This window comes from Phyllobates terribilis, unplaced genomic scaffold (genome assembly GCF_046119375.1).
Source record: "Phyllobates terribilis strain yellow unplaced genomic scaffold, ASM4611937v1 Scaffold_123__1_contigs__length_5148117, whole genome shotgun sequence".
In the NCBI taxonomy this organism is placed as follows: domain Eukaryota; kingdom Metazoa; phylum Chordata; class Amphibia; order Anura; family Dendrobatidae; genus Phyllobates; species Phyllobates terribilis.
This window is the reverse complement of record NW_027362883.1, coordinates 2,149,164-2,167,235: the sequence shown is the minus strand read 5'-3', so window position 1 is coordinate 2,167,235 and position 18,072 is coordinate 2,149,164. Positions and strand designations below refer to the sequence as shown.

The following is an 18,072-nucleotide window of genomic DNA, read 5'->3' as shown; positions in this document are numbered from 1 at the left end:
TAAAAGAGGAAACCTCTATGGCCTGCAACGGAAAAATTTGATGGAGGGTGTCTAAAGCCCCCCACACTGTCAGGATCCCTTTTCAATTTCACACGGAATTTATACTGACAGTTAAAGATTCCTAGACAATTGACTTGCTTCACTCCCTTCCGCACATATTCACAGTAGCGAGAGAGGAAGCACTCCAGCAGCTCAGGGTCTGTAAAAGGGTTATAGACAGTCACAGTCACCTCCTTTTTTTGCAGACCAAACAAAGGTTCCCATCTAACTCCTTCCAAGCAGGGGTCACTAGAGTGACCACGGAGCCATTCAAAGACATTAAGGCAAACATCCTGGTCCATAAAGGTAACGTCATAATTACCTTGACGTGAAAATTCGTTGACACTGAAGATCTCAGAACGTCTTGCTCCAGCTTTGCCTTCAACGATGTCTTGGACAATGAAAACCACGTTGTTCTTGTTCTGGTCAGATGGATCCACGGACAAACGGATGGTGTTCTTCACAAAAGACATCTTGGATTCTGTCGGTATGGAATACCACAGGAAAAAGCAGAAAATCCTCCACAAAAGGGTCCGGATTCCTCCAGGAGACTCGCACCAATCAAGGTACAGTCATACGATCGCAGCCAAAAGGCCGAGAAGCGATAACCAGAATTGGTTTCAAACTACGGAGCCACCCAAGGATCCTGAAAAGTCCATTTGTGGAGATGAGCTCCTGGACTCCCGTTAAGAAGACATGTTGTCAACCTCTAGATCCCATACATGCCTGCACTTTTCGGCTTGCTGCTGCTGCAATCCACGCGTTTTAGATCTGCATAACTCCACCTCTTTAAACACAGCACCTTCACCCCCTGCTGTTCCCACCCGCCTCAACACCATTGGAAGGGAGGAGAACCAATTAAGGCGGGGGGTGGGGTGGAACGAGCAGCTGTCTACCCTTAGCAGGAGGGCTCCTGATTACATACCTCTCCTGCTGCTGCTGCTGCTGGCTGTCCAGCAGCAGACTGAAGGTGGCTGCTGCTGTGCACAGGTATATAAAGGCTCAGAGCCTATTATGACACGCGCAGCCAGCGTTCCATTGCCACATTCCATCTACTGCAGGCAGGATACCTGGCTGGCTGAATGTCGCTGAGAAGCTCACAGAGACCGCCATAAGCAACAGTTTAACAGAATGCCACAGACTAATCAACCAAACTTTTTGGGTTGGGTTCTCTTTTATAGTCTGCAGGCATTAAATGAAAGAAGTCAGTGTTCCAGCAGAAGGAGACAACGTTTCAGAAAAGGCATTGTAGCAAACCAAAAAAGAAATTTTAAGCGCAGCAGAGTAACCAGCGCACATACCTGTTAGCTCAGGTGAGTTTAAAAGGCTGCTGTTGATAACAAGGGCATTTGCTAAATAGATGGTGTGTGTGCAACAATATACTGAAAGGTCAATTATATTGTGCAGCTTATCTCACCACCTGTAGTTATTTAGGTGAAAGCTCCAAAATGCTTGCCTAATATGTCTGTTTATCCAAAAGGAAGTAAAAAGGGAGAGCTAGAAAGATAGCATTGCATCACATTACATGGCAATGCAATGCACAGTTGCTGAAGTTGAACCAAAATGAGCTTGTAATCTGGCTTCTGCAACTTTGAACATGAAAAATCCAATGAGGAGAAGAAAAGCAAAGCCAAAGAGTCCATCCCCAAATCCGACAAACAAGCAAAATGAACAAAAAACATTGAATTCAATTCTTTCTGATTTTAGAAACTGCATTAAAGAAGGGGTGCACCGGTCCTGGAGATACTGCAATACCAGGTCAATGCGTGGAGTGGACAGAGCAAGCTCTTTTTCCATCTCCCTGTTCTAAAAATCCATTTAATATATGGTCCCCAGATAGGGGACGTATCAGATATTAAACTGATAAGAACAGATACTACACTTGATCTTAGCCAAAAGGCCAAGAAGCGATAACCAGAATTGGTTTCAAACTACGGAGCCACCCAAGGATCCTGAAAAGTCCATTTGTGGAGATGAGCTCCTGGACTCCCGTTAAGAAGACATGTTGTCAACCTCTAGATCCCTTACATGCCTGCACTTTTCGGCTTGCTGCTGCTGCAATCCACGCGTTTTAGATCTGCATAACTCCACCTCTTTAAACACAGCACCTTCACCCCCTGCTGTTTCCACCCGCCTCAACACCGTTGGAAGGGAGGAGAACCAATTAAGGCGGGGGGTGGGGTGGAACGAGCAGCTGTCTACCCTTAGCAGGAGGGCTCCTGATTACATACCTCTCCTGCTGCTGCTGCTGCTGGCTGTCCAGCAGCAGACTGAAGGTGGCTGCTGCTGTGCACAGGTATATAAAGGCTCAGAGCCTATTATGACACGCGCAGCCAGCGTTCCATTGCCACATTCCATCTACTGCAGGCAGGATACCTGGCTGGCTGAATGTCGCTGAGAAGCTCACAGAGACCGCCATAAGCAACAGTTTAACAGAATGCCACAGACTAATCAACCAAACTTTTTGGGTTGGGTTCTCTTTTATAGTCTGCAGGCATTAAATGAAAGAAGTCAGTGTTCCAGCAGAAGGAGACAACGTTTCAGAAAAGGCATTGTAGCAAACCAAAAAAGAAATTTTAAGCGCAGCAGAGTAACCAGCGCACATACCTGTTAGCTCAGGTGAGTTTAAAAGGCTGCTGTTGATAACAAGGGCATTTGCTAAATAGATGGTGTGTGTGCAACAATATACTGAAAGGTCAATTATATTGTGCAGCTTATCTCACCACCTGTAGTTATTTAGGTGAAAGCTCCAAAATGCTTGCCTAATATGTCTGTTTATCCAAAAGGAAGTAAAAAGGGAGAGCTAGAAAGATAGCATTGCATCACATTACATGGCAATGCAATGCACAGTTGCTGAAGTTGAACCAAAATGAGCTTGTAATCTGGCTTCTGCAACTTTGAACATGAAAAATCCAATGAGGAGAAGAAAAGCAAAGCCAAAGAGTCCATCCCCAAATCCGACAAACAAGCAAAATGAACAAAAAACATTGAATTCAATTCTTTCTGATTTTAGAAACTGCATTAAAGAAGGGGTGCACCGGTCCTGGAGATACTGCAATACCAGGTCAATGCGTGGAGTGGACAGAGCAAGCTCTTTTTCCATCTCCCTGTTCTAAAAATCCATTTAATATATGGTCCCCAGATAGGGGACGTATCAGATATTAAACTGATAAGAACAGATACTACACTTGATCTTAGCCAAAAGGCCGAGAAGCGATAACCAGAATTGGTTTCAAACTACGGAGCCACCCAAGGATCCTGAAAAGTCCATTTGTGGAGATGAGCTCCTGGACTCCCGTTAAGAAGACATGTTGTCAACCTCTAGATCCCTTACATGCCTGCACTTTTCGGCTTGCTGCTGCTGCAATCCACGCGTTTTAGATCTGCATAACTCCACCTCTTTAAACACAGCACCTTCACCCCCTGCTGTTCCCACCCGCCTCAACACCGTTGGAAGGGAGGAGAACCAATTAAGGCGGGGGGTGGGGTGGAACGAGCAGCTGTCTACCCTTAGCAGGAGGGCTCCTGATTACATACCTCTCCTGCTGCTGCTGCTGCTGGCTGTCCAGCAGCAGACTGAAGGTGGCTGCTGCTGTGCACAGGTATATAAAGGCTCAGAGCCTATTATGACACGCGCAGCCAGCGTTCCATTGCCACATTCCATCTACTGCAGGCAGGATACCTGGCTGGCTGAATGTCGCTGAGAAGCTCACAGAGACCGCCATAAGCAACAGTTTAACAGAATGCCACAGACTAATCAACCAAACTTTTTGGGTTGGGTTCTCTTTTATAGTCTGCAGGCATTAAATGAAAGAAGTCAGTGTTCCAGCAGAAGGAGACAACGTTTCAGAAAAGGCATTGTAGCAAACCAAAAAAGAAATTTTAAGCGCAGCAGAGTAACCAGCGCACATACCTGTTAGCTCAGGTGAGTTTAAAAGGCTGCTGTTGATAACAAGGGCATTTGCTAAATAGATGGTGTGTGTGCAACAATATACTGAAAGGTCAATTATATTGTGCAGCTTATCTCACCACCTGTAGTTATTTAGGTGAAAGCTCCAAAATGCTTGCCTAATATGTCTGTTTATCCAAAAGGAAGTAAAAAGGGAGAGCTAGAAAGATAGCATTGCATCACATTACATGGCAATGCAATGCACAGTTGCTGAAGTTGAACCAAAATGAGCTTGTAATCTGGCTTCTGCAACTTTGAACATGAAAAATCCAATGAGGAGAAGAAAAGCAAAGCCAAAGAGTCCATCCCCAAATCCGACAAACAAGCAAAATGAACAAAAAACATTGAATTCAATTCTTTCTGATTTTAGAAACTGCATTAAAGAAGGGGTGCACCGGTCCTGGAGATACTGCAATACCAGGTCAATGCGTGGAGTGGACAGAGCAAGCTCTTTTTCCATCTCCCTGTTCTAAAAATCCATTTAATATATGGTCCCCAGATAGGGGACGTATCAGATATTAAACTGATAAGAACAGATACTACACTTGATCTTAGCCAAAAGGCCGAGAAGCGATAACCAGAATTGGTTTCAAACTACGGAGCCACCCAAGGATCCTGAAAAGTCCATTTGTGGAGATGAGCTCCTGGACTCCCGTTAAGAAGACATGTTGTCAACCTCTAGATCCCTTACATGCCTGCACTTTTCGGCTTGCTGCTGCTGCAATCCACGCGTTTTAGATCTGCATAACTCCACCTCTTTAAACACAGCACCTTCACCCCCTGCTGTTCCCACCCGCCTCAACACCGTTGGAAGGGAGGAGAACCAATTAAGGCGGGGGGTGGGGTGGAACGAGCAGCTGTCTACCCTTAGCAGGAGGGCTCCTGATTACATACCTCTCCTGCTGCTGCTGCTGCTGGCTGTCCAGCAGCAGACTGAAGGTGGCTGCTGCTGTGCACAGGTATATAAAGGCTCAGAGCCTATTATGACACGCGCAGCCAGCGTTCCATTGCCACATTCCATCTACTGCAGGCAGGATACCTGGCTGGCTGAATGTCGCTGAGAAGCTCACAGAGACCGCCATAAGCAACAGTTTAACAGAATGCCACAGACTAATCAACCAAACTTTTTGGGTTGGGTTCTCTTTTATAGTCTGCAGGCATTAAATGAAAGAAGTCAGTGTTCCAGCAGAAGGAGACAACGTTTCAGAAAAGGCATTGTAGCAAACCAAAAAAGAAATTTTAAGCGCAGCAGAGTAACCAGCGCACATACCTGTTAGCTCAGGTGAGTTTAAAAGGCTGCTGTTGATAACAAGGGCATTTGCTAAATAGATGGTGTGTGTGCAACAATATACTGAAAGGTCAATTATATTGTGCAGCTTATCTCACCACCTGTAGATATTTAGGTGAAAGCTCCAAAATGCTTGCCTAATATGTCTGTTAATCCAAAAGGAAGTAAAAAGGGAGAGCTAGAAAGATAGCATTGCATCACATTACATGGCAATGCAATGCACAGTTGCTGAAGTTGAACCAAAATGAGCTTGTAATCTGGCTTCTGCAACTTTGAACATGAAAAATCCAATGAGGAGAAGAAAAGCAAAGCCAAAGAGTCCATCCCAAAATCCGACAAACAAGCAAAATGAACAAAAAACATTGAATTCAATTCTTTCTGATTTTAGAAACTGCATTAAAGAAGGGGTGCACCGGTCCTGGAGATACTGCAATACCAGGTCAATGCGTGGAGTGGACAGAGCAAGCTCTTTTTCCATCTCCCTGTTCTAAAAATCCATTTAATATATGGTCCCCAGATAGGGGACGTATCAGATATTAAACTGATAAGAACAGATACTACACTTGATCTTAGCCAAAAGGCCGAGAAGCGATAACCAGAATTGGTTTCAAACTACGGAGCCACCCAAGGATCCTGAAAAGTCCATTTGTGGAGATGAGCTCCTGGACTCCCGTTAAGAAGACATGTTGTCAACCTCTAGATCCCTTACATGCCTGCACTTTTCGGCTTGCTGCTGCTGCAATCCACGCGTTTTAGGTCTGCATAACTCCACCTCTTTAAACACAGCACCTTCACCCCCTGCTGTTCCCACCCGCCTCAACACCGTTGGAAGGGAGGAGAACCAATTAAGGCGGGGGGTGGGGTGGAACGAGCAGCTGTCTACCCTTAGCAGGAGGGCTCCTGATTACATACCTCTCCTGCTGCTGCTGCTGCTGGCTGTCCAGCAGCAGACTGAAGGTGGCTGCTGCTGTGCACAGGTATATAAAGGCTCAGAGCCTATTATGACACGCGCAGCCAGCGTTCCATTGCCACATTCCATCTACTGCAGGCAGGATACCTGGCTGGCTGAATGTCGCTGAGAAGCTCACAGAGACCGCCATAAGCAACAGTTTAACAGAATGCCACAGACTAATCAACCAAACTTTTTGGGTTGGGTTCTCTTTTATAGTCTGCAGGCATTAAATGAAAGAAGTCAGTGTTCCAGCAGAAGGAGACAACGTTTCAGAAAAGGCATTGTAGCAAACCAAAAAAGAAATTTTAAGCGCAGCAGAGTAACCAGCGCACATACCTGTTAGCTCAGGTGAGTTTAAAAGGCTGCTGTTGATAACAAGGGCATTTGCTAAATAGATGGTGTGTGTGCAACAATATACTGAAAGGTCAATTATATTGTGCAGCTTATCTCACCACCTGTAGTTATTTAGGTGAAAGCTCCAAAATGCTTGCCTAATATGTCTGTTAATCCAAAAGGAAGTAAAAAGGGAGAGCTAGAAAGATAGCATTGCATCACATTACATGGCAATGCAATGCACAGTTGCTGAAGTTGAACCAAAATGAGCTTGTAATCTGGCTTCTGCAACTTTGAACATGAAAAATCCAATGAGGAGAAGAAAAGCAAAGCCAAAGAGTCCATCCCCAAATCCGACAAACAAGCAAAATGAACAAAAAACACTGAATTCAATTCTTTCTGATTTTAGAAACTGCATTAAAGAAGGGGTGCACCGGTCCTGGAGATACTGCAATACCAGGTCAATGCGTGGAGTGGACAGAGCAAGCTCTTTTTCCATCTCCCTGTTCTAAAAATCCATTTAATATATGGTCCCCAGATAGGGGACGTATCAGATATTAAACTGATAAGAACAGATACTACACTTGATCTTAGCCAAAAGGCCGAGAAGCGATAACCAGAATTGGTTTCAAACTACGGAGCCACCCAAGGATCCTGAAAAGTCCATTTGTGGAGATGAGCTCCTGGACTCCCGTTAAGAAGACATGTTGTCAACCTCTAGATCCCTTACATGCCTGCACTTTTCGGCTTGCTGCTGCTGCAATCCACGCGTTTTAGATCTGCATAACTCCACCTCTTTAAACACAGCACCTTCACCCCCTGCTGTTCCCACCCGCCTCAACACCGTTGGAAGGGAGGAGAACCAATTAAGGCGGGGGGTGGGGTGGAACGAGCAGCTGTCTACCCTTAGCAGGAGGGCTCCTGATTACATACCTCTCCTGCTGCTGCTGCTGCTGGCTGTCCAGCAGCAGACTGAAGGTGGCTGCTGCTGTGCACAGGTATATAAAGGCTCAGAGCCTATTATGACACGCGCAGCCAGCGTTCCATTGCCACATTCCATCTACTGCAGGCAGGATACCTGGCTGGCTGAATGTCGCTGAGAAGCTCACAGAGACCGCCATAAGCAACAGTTTAACAGAATGCCACAGACTAATCAACCAAACTTTTTGGGTTGGGTTCTCTTTTATAGTCTGCAGGCATTAAATGAAAGAAGTCAGTGTTCCAGCAGAAGGAGACAACGTTTCAGAAAAGGCATTGTAGCAAACCAAAAAAGAAATTTTAAGCGCAGCAGAGTAACCAGCGCACATACCTGTTAGCTCAGGTGAGTTTAAAAGGCTGCTGTTGATAACAAGGGCATTTGCTAAATAGATGGTGTGTGTGCAACAATATACTGAAAGGTCAATTATATTGTGCAGCTTATCTCACCACCTGTAGTTATTTAGGTGAAAGCTCCAAAATGCTTGCCTAATATGTCTGTTTATCCAAAAGGAAGTAAAAAGGGAGAGCTAGAAAGATAGCATTGCATCACATTACATGGCAATGCAATGCACAGTTGCTGAAGTTGAACCAAAATGAGCTTGTAATCTGGCTTCTGCAACTTTGAACATGAAAAATCCAATGAGGAGAAGAAAAGCAAAGCCAAAGAGTCCATCCCCAAATCCGACAAACAAGCAAAATGAACAAAAAACATTGAATTCAATTCTTTCTGATTTTAGAAACTGCATTAAAGAAGGGGTGCACCGGTCCTGGAGATACTGCAATACCAGGTCAATGCGTGGAGTGGACAGAGCAAGCTCTTTTTCCATCTCCCTGTTCTAAAAATCCATTTAATATATGGTCCCCAGATAGGGGACGTATCAGATATTAAACTGATAAGAACAGATACTACACTTGATCTTAGCCAAAAGGCCGAGAAGCGATAACCAGAATTGGTTTCAAACTACGGAGCCACCCAAGGATCCTGAAAAGTCCATTTGTGGAGATGAGCTCCTGGACTCCCGTTAAGAAGACATGTTGTCAACCTCTAGATCCCTTACATGCCTGCACTTTTCGGCTTGCTGCTGCTGCAATCCACGCGTTTTAGATCTGCATAACTCCACCTCTTTAAACACAGCACCTTCACCCCCTGCTGTTCCCACCCGCCTCAACACCGTTGGAAGGGAGGAGAACCAATTAAGGCGGGGGGTGGGGTGGAACGAGCAGCTGTCTACCCTTAGCAGGAGGGCTCCTGATTACATACCTCTCCTGCTGCTGCTGCTGCTGGCTGTCCAGCAGCAGACTGAAGGTGGCTGCTGCTGTGCACAGGTATATAAAGGCTCAGAGCCTATTATGACACGCGCAGCCAGCGTTCCATTGCCACATTCCATCTACTGCAGGCAGGATACCTGGCTGGCTGAATGTCGCTGAGAAGCTCACAGAGACCGCCATAAGCAACAGTTTAACAGAATGCCACAGACTAATCAACCAAACTTTTTGGGTTGGGTTCTCTTTTATAGTCTGCAGGCATTAAATGAAAGAAGTCAGTGTTCCAGCAGAAGGAGACAACGTTTCAGAAAAGGCATTGTAGCAAACCAAAAAAGAAATTTTAAGCGCAGCAGAGTAACCAGCGCACATACCTGTTAGCTCAGGTGAGTTTAAAAGGCTGCTGTTGATAACAAGGGCATTTGCTAAATAGATGGTGTGTGTGCAACAATATACTGAAAGGTCAATTATATTGTGCAGCTTATCTCACCACCTGTAGTTATTTAGGTGAAAGCTCCAAAATGCTTGCCTAATATGTCTGTTTATCCAAAAGGAAGTAAAAAGGGAGAGCTAGAAAGATAGCATTGCATCACATTACATGGCAATGCAATGCACAGTTGCTGAAGTTGAACCAAAATGAGCTTGTAATCTGGCTTCTGCAACTTTGAACATGAAAAATCCAATGAGGAGAAGAAAAGCAAAGCCAAAGAGTCCATCCCCAAATCCGACAAACAAGCAAAATGAACAAAAAACATTGAATTCAATTCTTTCTGATTTTAGAAACTGCATTAAAGAAGGGGTGCACCGGTCCTGGAGATACTGCAATACCAGGTCAATGCGTGGAGTGGACAGAGCAAGCTCTTTTTCCATCTCCCTGTTCTAAAAATCCATTTAATATATGGTCCCCAGATAGGGGACGTATCAGATATTAAACTGATAAGAACAGATACTACACTTGATCTTAGCCAAAAGGCCGAGAAGCGATAACCAGAATTGGTTTCAAACTACGGAGCCACCCAAGGATCCTGAAAAGTCCATTTGTGGAGATGAGCTCCTGGACTCCCGTTAAGAAGACATGTTGTCAACCTCTAGATCCCTTACATGCCTGCACTTTTCGGCTTGCTGCTGCTGCAATCCACGCGTTTTAGATCTGCATAACTCCACCTCTTTAAACACAGCACCTTCACCCCCTGCTGTTCCCACCCGCCTCAACACCGTTGGAAGGGAGGAGAACCAATTAAGGCGGGGGGTGGGGTGGAACGAGCAGCTGTCTACCCTTAGCAGGAGGGCTCCTGATTACATACCTCTCCTGCTGCTGCTGCTGCTGGCTGTCCAGCAGCAGACTGAAGGTGGCTGCTGCTGTGCACAGGTATATAAAGGCTCAGAGCCTATTATGACACGCGCAGCCAGCGTTCCATTGCCACATTCCATCTACTGCAGGCAGGATACCTGGCTGGCTGAATGTCGCTGAGAAGCTCACAGAGACCGCCATAAGCAACAGTTTAACAGAATGCCACAGACTAATCAACCAAACTTTTTGGGTTGGGTTCTCTTTTATAGTCTGCAGGCATTAAATGAAAGAAGTCAGTGTTCCAGCAGAAGGAGACAACGTTTCAGAAAAGGCATTGTAGCAAACCAAAAAAGAAATTTTAAGCGCAGCAGAGTAACCAGCGCACATACCTGTTAGCTCAGGTGAGTTTAAAAGGCTGCTGTTGATAACAAGGGCATTTGCTAAATAGATGGTGTGTGTGCAACAATATACTGAAAGGTCAATTATATTGTGCAGCTTATCTCACCACCTGTAGTTATTTAGGTGAAAGCTCCAAAATGCTTGCCTAATATGTCTGTTTATCCAAAAGGAAGTAAAAAGGGAGAGCTAGAAAGATAGCATTGCATCACATTACATGGCAATGCAATGCACAGTTGCTGAAGTTGAACCAAAATGAGCTTGTAATCTGGCTTCTGCAACTTTGAACATGAAAAATCCAATGAGGAGAAGAAAAGCAAAGCCAAAGAGTCCATCCCCAAATCCGACAAACAAGCAAAATGAACAAAAAACATTGAATTCAATTCTTTCTGATTTTAGAAACTGCATTAAAGAAGGGGTGCACCGGTCCTGGAGATACTGCAATACCAGGTCAATGCGTGGAGTGGACAGAGCAAGCTCTTTTTCCATCTCCCTGTTCTAAAAATCCATTTAATATATGGTCCCCAGATAGGGGACGTATCAGATATTAAACTGATAAGAACAGATACTACACTTGATCTTAGCCAAAAGGCCGAGAAGCGATAACCAGAATTGGTTTCAAACTACGGAGCCACCCAAGGATCCTGAAAAGTCCATTTGTGGAGATGAGCTCCTGGACTCCCATTAAGAAGACATGTTGTCAACCTCTAGATCCCTTACATGCCTGCACTTTTCGGCTTGCTGCTGCTGCAATCCACGCGTTTTAGATCTGCATAACTCCACCTCTTTAAACACAGCACCTTCACCCCCTGCTGTTCCCACCCGCCTCAACACCGTTGGAAGGGAGGAGAACCAATTAAGGCGGGGGGTGGGGTGGAACGAGCAGCTGTCTACCCTTAGCAGGAGGGCTCCTGATTACATACCTCTCCTGCTGCTGCTGCTGCTGGCTGTCCAGCAGCAGACTGAAGGTGGCTGCTGCTGTGCACAGGTATATAAAGGCTCAGAGCCTATTATGACACGCGCAGCCAGCGTTCCATTGCCACATTCCATCTACTGCAGGCAGGATACCTGGCTGGCTGAATGTCGCTGAGAAGCTCACAGAGACCGCCATAAGCAACAGTTTAACAGAATGCCACAGACTAATCAACCAAACTTTTTGGGTTGGGTTCTCTTTTATAGTCTGCAGGCATTAAATGAAAGAAGTCAGTGTTCCAGCAGAAGGAGACAACGTTTCAGAAAAGGCATTGTAGCAAACCAAAAAAGAAATTTTAAGCGCAGCAGAGTAACCAGCGCACATACCTGTTAGCTCAGGTGAGTTTAAAAGGCTGCTGTTGATAACAAGGGCATTTGCTAAATAGATGGTGTGTGTGCAACAATATACTGAAAGGTCAATTATATTGTGCAGCTTATCTCACCACCTGTAGTTATTTAGGTGAAAGCTCCAAAATGCTTGCCTAATATGTCTGTTTATCCAAAAGGAAGTAAAAAGGGAGAGCTAGAAAGATAGCATTGCATCACATTACATGGCAATGCAATGCACAGTTGCTGAAGTTGAACCAAAATGAGCTTGTAATCTGGCTTCTGCAACTTTGAACATGAAAAATCCAATGAGGAGAAGAAAAGCAAAGCCAAAGAGTCCATCCCCAAATCCGACAAACAAGCAAAATGAACAAAAAACATTGAATTCAATTCTTTCTGATTTTAGAAACTGCATTAAAGAAGGGGTGCACCGGTCCTGGAGATACTGCAATACCAGGTCAATGCGTGGAGTGGACAGAGCAAGCTCTTTTTCCATCTCCCTGTTCTAAAAATCCATTTAATATATGGTCCCCAGATAGGGGACATATCAGATATTAAACTGATAAGAACAGATACTACACTTGATCTTAGCCAAAAGGCCGAGAAGCGATAACCAGAATTGGTTTCAAACTACGGAGCCACCCAAGGATCCTGAAAAGTCCATTTGTGGAGATGAGCTCCTGGACTCCCGTTAAGAAGACATGTTGTCAACCTCTAGATCCCTTACATGCCTGCACTTTTCGGCTTGCTGCTGCTGCAATCCACGCGTTTTAGATCTGCATAACTCCACCTCTTTAAACACAGCACCTTCACCCCCTGCTGTTCCCACCCGCCTCAACACCGTTGGAAGGGAGGAGAACCAATTAAGGCGGGGGGTGGGGTGGAACGAGCAGCTGTCTACCCTTAGCAGGAGGGCTCCTGATTACATACCTCTCCTGCTGCTGCTGCTGCTGGCTGTCCAGCAGCAGACTGAAGGTGGCTGCTGCTGTGCACAGGTATATAAAGGCTCAGAGCCTATTATGACACGCGCAGCCAGCGTTCCATTGCCACATTCCATCTACTGCAGGCAGGATACCTGGCTGGCTGAATGTCGCTGAGAAGCTCACAGAGACCGCCATAAGCAACAGTTTAACAGAATGCCACAGACTAATCAACCAAACTTTTTGGGTTGGGTTCTCTTTTATAGTCTGCAGGCATTAAATGAAAGAAGTCAGTGTTCCAGCAGAAGGAGACAACGTTTCAGAAAAGGCATTGTAGCAAACCAAAAAAGAAATTTTAAGCGCAGCAGAGTAACCAGCGCACATACCTGTTAGCTCAGGTGAGTTTAAAAGGCTGCTGTTGATAACAAGGGCATTTGCTAAATAGATGGTGTGTGTGCAACAATATACTGAAAGGTCAATTATATTGTGCAGCTTATCTCACCACCTGTAGTTATTTAGGTGAAAGCTCCAAAATGCTTGCCTAATATGTCTGTTTATCCAAAAGGAAGTAAAAAGGGAGAGCTAGAAAGATAGCATTGCATCACATTACATGGCAATGCAATGCACAGTTGCTGAAGTTGAACCAAAATGAGCTTGTAATCTGGCTTCTGCAACTTTGAACATGAAAAATCCAATGAGGAGAAGAAAAGCAAAGCCAAAGAGTCCATCCCCAAATCCGACAAACAAGCAAAATGAACAAAAAACATTGAATTCAATTCTTTCTGATTTTAGAAACTGCATTAAAGAAGGGGTGCACCGGTCCTGGAGATACTGCAATACCAGGTCAATGCGTGGAGTGGACAGAGCAAGCTCTTTTTCCATCTCCCTGTTCTAAAAATCCATTTAATATATGGTCCCCAGATAGGGGACGTATCAGATATTAAACTGATAAGAACAGATACTACACTTGATCTTAGCCAAAAGGCCGAGAAGCGATAACCAGAATTGGTTTCAAACTACGGAGCCACCCAAGGATCCTGAAAAGTCCATTTGTGGAGATGAGCTCCTGGACTCCCGTTAAGAAGACATGTCAACCTCTAGATCCCTTACATGCCTGCACTTTTCGGCTTGCTGCTGCTGCAATCCACGCGTTTTAGATCTGCATAACTCCAACTCTTTAAACAAAGCACCTTCACCCCCTGCTGTTCCCACCCGCCTCAACACCGTTGGAAGGGAGGAGAACCAATTAAGGCGGGGGGTGGGGTGGAACGAGCAGCTGTCTACCCTTAGCAGGAGGGCTCCTGATTACATACCTCTCCTGCTGCTGCTGCTGCTGGCTGTCCAGCAGCAGACTGAAGGTGGCTGCTGCTGTGCACAGGTATATAAAGGCTCAGAGCCTATTATGACACGCGCAGCCAGCTTTCCATTGCCACATTCCATCTACTGCAGGCAGGATACCTGGCTGGCTGAATGTCGCTGAGAAGCTCACAGAGACCGCCATAAGCAACAGTTTAACAGAATGCCACAGACTAATCAACCAAACTTTTTGGGTTGGGTTCTCTTTTATAGTCTGCAGGCATTAAATGAAAGAAGTCAGTGTTCCAGCAGAAGGAGACAACGTTTCAGAAAAGGCATTGTAGCAAACCAAAAAAGAAATTTTAAGCGCAGCAGAGTAACCAGCGCACATACCTGTTAGCTCAGGTGAGTTTAAAAGGCTGCTGTTGATAACAAGGGCATTTGCTAAATAGATGGTGTGTGTGCAACAATATACTGAAAGGTCAATTATATTGTGCAGCTTATCTCACCACCTGTAGTTATTTAGGTGAAAGCTCCAAAATGCTTGCCTAATATGTCTGTTTATCCAAAAGGAAGTAAAAGGGAGAGCTAGAAAGATAGCATTGCATCACATTACATGGCAATGCAATGCACAGTTGCTGAAGTTGAACCAAAATGAGCTTGTAATCTGGCTTCTGCAACTTTGAACATGAAAAATCCAATGAGGAGAAGAAAAGCAAAGCCAAAGAGTCCATCCCCAAATCCGACAAACAAGCAAAATGAACAAAAAACATTGAATTCAATTCTTTCTGATTTTAGAAACTGCATTAAAGAAGGGGTGCACCGGTCCTGGAGATACTGCAATACCAGGTCAATGCGTGGAGTGGACAGAGCAAGCTCTTTTTCCATCTCCCTGTTCAAAAAATCCATTTAATATATGGTCCCCAGATAGGGGACGTATCAGATATTAAACTGATAAGAACAGATACTACACTTGATCTTAGCCAAAAGGCCGAGAAGCGATAACCAGAATTGGTTTCAAACTACGGAGCCACCCAAGGATCCTGAAAAGTCCATTTGTGGAGATGAGCTCCTGGACTCCCGTTAAGAAGACATGTTGTCAACCTCTAGATCCCTTACATGCCTGCACTTTTCGGCTTGCTGCTGCTGCAATCCACGCGTTTTAGATCTGCATAACTCCACCTCTTTAAACACAGCACCTTCACCCCCTGCTGTTCCCACCCGCCTCAACACCGTTGGAAGGGAGGAGAACCAATTAAGGCGGGGGGTGGGGTGGAACGAGCAGCTGTCTACCCTTAGCAGGAGGGCTCCTGATTACATACCTCTCCTGCTGCTGCTGCTGCTGGCTGTCCAGCAGCAGACTGAAGGTGGCTGCTGCTGTGCACAGGTATATAAAGGCTCAGAGCCTATTATGACACGCGCAGCCAGCGTTCCATTGCCACATTCCATCTACTGCAGGCAGGATACCTGGCTGGCTGAATGTCGCTGAGAAGCTCACAGAGACCGCCATAAGCAACAGTTTAACAGAATGCCACAGACTAATCAACCAAACTTTTTGGGTTGGGTTCTCTTTTATAGTCTGCAGGCATTAAATGAAAGAAGTCAGTGTTCCAGCAGAAGGAGACAACGTTTCAGAAAAGGCATTGTAGCAAACCAAAAAAGAAATTTTAAGCGCAGCAGAGTAACCAGCGCACATACCTGTTAGCTCAGGTGAGTTTAAAAGGCTGCTGTTGATAACAAGGGCATTTGCTAAATAGATGGTGTGTGTGCAACAATATACTGAAAGGTCAATTATATTGTGCAGCTTATCTCACCACCTGTAGTTATTTAGGTGAAAGCTCCAAAATGCTTGCCTAATATGTCTGTTTATCCAAAAGGAAGTAAAAAGGGAGAGCTAGAAAGATAGCATTGCATCACATTACATGGCAATGCAATGCACAGTTGCTGAAGTTGAACCAAAATGAGCTTGTAATCTGGCTTCTGCAACTTTGAACATGAAAAATCCAATGAGGAGAAGAAAAGCAAAGCCAAAGAGTCCATCCCCAAATCCGACAAACAAGCAAAATGAACAAAAAACATTGAATTCAATTCTTTCTGATTTTAGAAACTGCATTAAAGAAGGGGTGCACCGGTCCTGGAGATACTGCAATACCAGGTCAATGCGTGGAGTGGACAGAGCAAGCTCTTTTTCCATCTCCCTGTTCTAAAAATCCATTTAATATATGGTCCCCAGATAGGGGACGTATCAGATATTAAACTGATAAGAACAGATACTACACTTGATCTTAGCCAAAAGGCCGAGAAGCGATAACCAGAATTGGTTTCAAACTACGGAGCCACCCAAGGATCCTGAAAAGTCCATTTGTGGAGATGAGCTCCTGGACTCCCGTTAAGAAGACATGTTGTCAACCTCTAGATCCCTTACATGCCTGCACTTTTCGGCTTGCTGCTGCTGCAATCCACGCGTTTTAGATCTGCATAACTCCACCTCTTTAAACACAGCACCTTCACCCCCTGCTGTTCCCACCCGCCTCAACACCGTTGGAAGGGAGGAGAACCAATTAAGGCGGGGGGTGGGGTGGAACGAGCAGCTGTCTACCCTTAGCAGGAGGGCTCCTGATTACATACCTCTCCTGCTGCTGCTGCTGCTGGCTGTCCAGCAGCAGACTGAAGGTGGCTGCTGCTGTGCACAGGTATATAAAGGCTCAGAGCCTATTATGACACGCGCAGCCAGCGTTCCATTGCCACATTCCATCTACTGCAGGCAGGATACCTGGCTGGCTGAATGTCGCTGAGAAGCTCACAGAGACCGCCATAAGCAACAGTTTAACAGAATGCCACAGACTAATCAACCAAACTTTTTGGGTTGGGTTCTCTTTTATAGTCTGCAGGCATTAAATGAAAGAAGTCAGTGTTCCAGCAGAAGGAGACAACGTTTCAGAAAAGGCATTGTAGCAAACCAAAAAAGAAATTTTAAGCGCAGCAGAGTAACCAGCGCACATACCTGTTAGCTCAGGTGAGTTTAAAAGGCTGCTGTTGATAACAAGGGCATTTGCTAAATAGATGGTGTGTGTGCAACAATATACTGAAAGGTCAATTATATTGTGCAGCTTATCTCACCACCTGTAGTTATTTAGGTGAAAGATCCAAAATGCTTGCCTAATATGTCTGTTTATCCAAAAGGAAGTAAAAAGGGAGAGCTAGAAAGATAGCATTGCATCACATTACATGGCAATGCAATGCACAGTTGCTGAAGTTGAACCAAAATGAGCTTGTAATCTGGCTTCTGCAACTTTGAACATGAAAAATCCAATGAGGAGAAGAAAAGCAAAGCCAAAGAGTCCATCCCCAAATCCGACAAACAAGCAAAATGAACAAAAAACATTGAATTCAATTCTTTCTGATTTTAGAAACTGCATTAAAGAAGGGGTGCACCGGTCCTGGAGATACTGCAATACCAGGTCAATGCGTGGAGTGGACAGAGCAAGCTCTTTTTCCATCTCCCTGTTCTAAAAATCCATTTAATATATGGTCCCCAGATAGGGGACGTATCAGATATTAAACTGATAAGAACAGATACTACACTTGATCTTAGCCAAAAGGCCGAGAAGCGATAACCAGAATTGGTTTCAAACTACGGAGCCACCCAAGGATCCTGAAAAGTCCATTTGTGGAGATGAGCTCCTGGACTCCCGTTAAGAAGACATGTTGTCAACCTCTAGATCCCTTACATGCCTGCACTTTTCGGCTTGCTGCTGCTGCAATCCACGCGTTTTAGATCTGCATAACTCCACCTCTTTAAACACAGCACCTTCACCCCCTGCTGTTCCCACCCGCCTCAACACCGTTGGAAGGGAGGAGAACCAATTAAGGCGGGGGGTGGGGTGGAACGAGCAGCTGTCTACCCTTAGCAGGAGGGCTCCTGATTACATACCTCTCCTGCTGCTGCTGCTGCTGGCTGTCCAGCAGCAGACTGAAGGTGGCTGCTGCTGTGCACAGGTATATAAAGGCTCAGAGCCTATTATGACACGCGCAGCCAGCGTTCCATTGCCACATTCCATCTACTGC

General features: G+C 45.2%; 13 non-coding genes across 13 annotated transcripts; all 13 read right to left on the bottom strand.

The window, feature by feature from the left end:
• Positions 1-1,760: 1,760 nt before the first annotated feature.
• On the bottom strand, positions 1,761-1,951 carry LOC141202182 (U2 spliceosomal RNA). Its single transcript, XR_012273464.1, has one exon. It is a non-coding gene; the product is annotated as a U2 spliceosomal RNA (small nuclear RNA).
• A 1,115-nt stretch (positions 1,952-3,066) lies between these two features.
• LOC141202110 (U2 spliceosomal RNA) lies at positions 3,067-3,257 on the bottom strand. Its single transcript, XR_012273394.1, has one exon. It is a non-coding gene; the product is annotated as a U2 spliceosomal RNA (small nuclear RNA).
• A 1,115-nt stretch (positions 3,258-4,372) lies between these two features.
• On the bottom strand, positions 4,373-4,563 carry LOC141202108 (U2 spliceosomal RNA). The gene has a single exon (XR_012273392.1). It is a non-coding gene; the product is annotated as a U2 spliceosomal RNA (small nuclear RNA).
• Positions 4,564-5,678: 1,115 nt separating this feature from the next.
• On the bottom strand, positions 5,679-5,869 carry LOC141202107 (U2 spliceosomal RNA). Its single transcript, XR_012273391.1, has one exon. It is a non-coding gene; the product is annotated as a U2 spliceosomal RNA (small nuclear RNA).
• A 1,115-nt stretch (positions 5,870-6,984) lies between these two features.
• LOC141202106 (U2 spliceosomal RNA) lies at positions 6,985-7,175 on the bottom strand. The gene has a single exon (XR_012273389.1). It is a non-coding gene; the product is annotated as a U2 spliceosomal RNA (small nuclear RNA).
• A 1,115-nt stretch (positions 7,176-8,290) lies between these two features.
• Positions 8,291-8,481, bottom strand: LOC141202105 (U2 spliceosomal RNA). The gene has a single exon (XR_012273388.1). It is a non-coding gene; the product is annotated as a U2 spliceosomal RNA (small nuclear RNA).
• Positions 8,482-9,596: 1,115 nt separating this feature from the next.
• LOC141202104 (U2 spliceosomal RNA) lies at positions 9,597-9,787 on the bottom strand. The gene has a single exon (XR_012273387.1). It is a non-coding gene; the product is annotated as a U2 spliceosomal RNA (small nuclear RNA).
• A 1,115-nt stretch (positions 9,788-10,902) lies between these two features.
• LOC141202103 (U2 spliceosomal RNA) lies at positions 10,903-11,093 on the bottom strand. Its single transcript, XR_012273386.1, has one exon. It is a non-coding gene; the product is annotated as a U2 spliceosomal RNA (small nuclear RNA).
• Positions 11,094-12,208: 1,115 nt separating this feature from the next.
• LOC141202763 (U2 spliceosomal RNA) lies at positions 12,209-12,399 on the bottom strand. The gene has a single exon (XR_012273918.1). It is a non-coding gene; the product is annotated as a U2 spliceosomal RNA (small nuclear RNA).
• Positions 12,400-13,514: 1,115 nt separating this feature from the next.
• LOC141202101 (U2 spliceosomal RNA) lies at positions 13,515-13,705 on the bottom strand. The gene has a single exon (XR_012273385.1). It is a non-coding gene; the product is annotated as a U2 spliceosomal RNA (small nuclear RNA).
• A 1,111-nt stretch (positions 13,706-14,816) lies between these two features.
• Positions 14,817-15,007, bottom strand: LOC141202927 (U2 spliceosomal RNA). Its single transcript, XR_012274073.1, has one exon. It is a non-coding gene; the product is annotated as a U2 spliceosomal RNA (small nuclear RNA).
• Positions 15,008-16,122: 1,115 nt separating this feature from the next.
• On the bottom strand, positions 16,123-16,313 carry LOC141202100 (U2 spliceosomal RNA). The gene has a single exon (XR_012273384.1). It is a non-coding gene; the product is annotated as a U2 spliceosomal RNA (small nuclear RNA).
• A 1,115-nt stretch (positions 16,314-17,428) lies between these two features.
• Positions 17,429-17,619, bottom strand: LOC141202099 (U2 spliceosomal RNA). The gene has a single exon (XR_012273383.1). It is a non-coding gene; the product is annotated as a U2 spliceosomal RNA (small nuclear RNA).
• Positions 17,620-18,072: the final 453 nt, after the last annotated feature.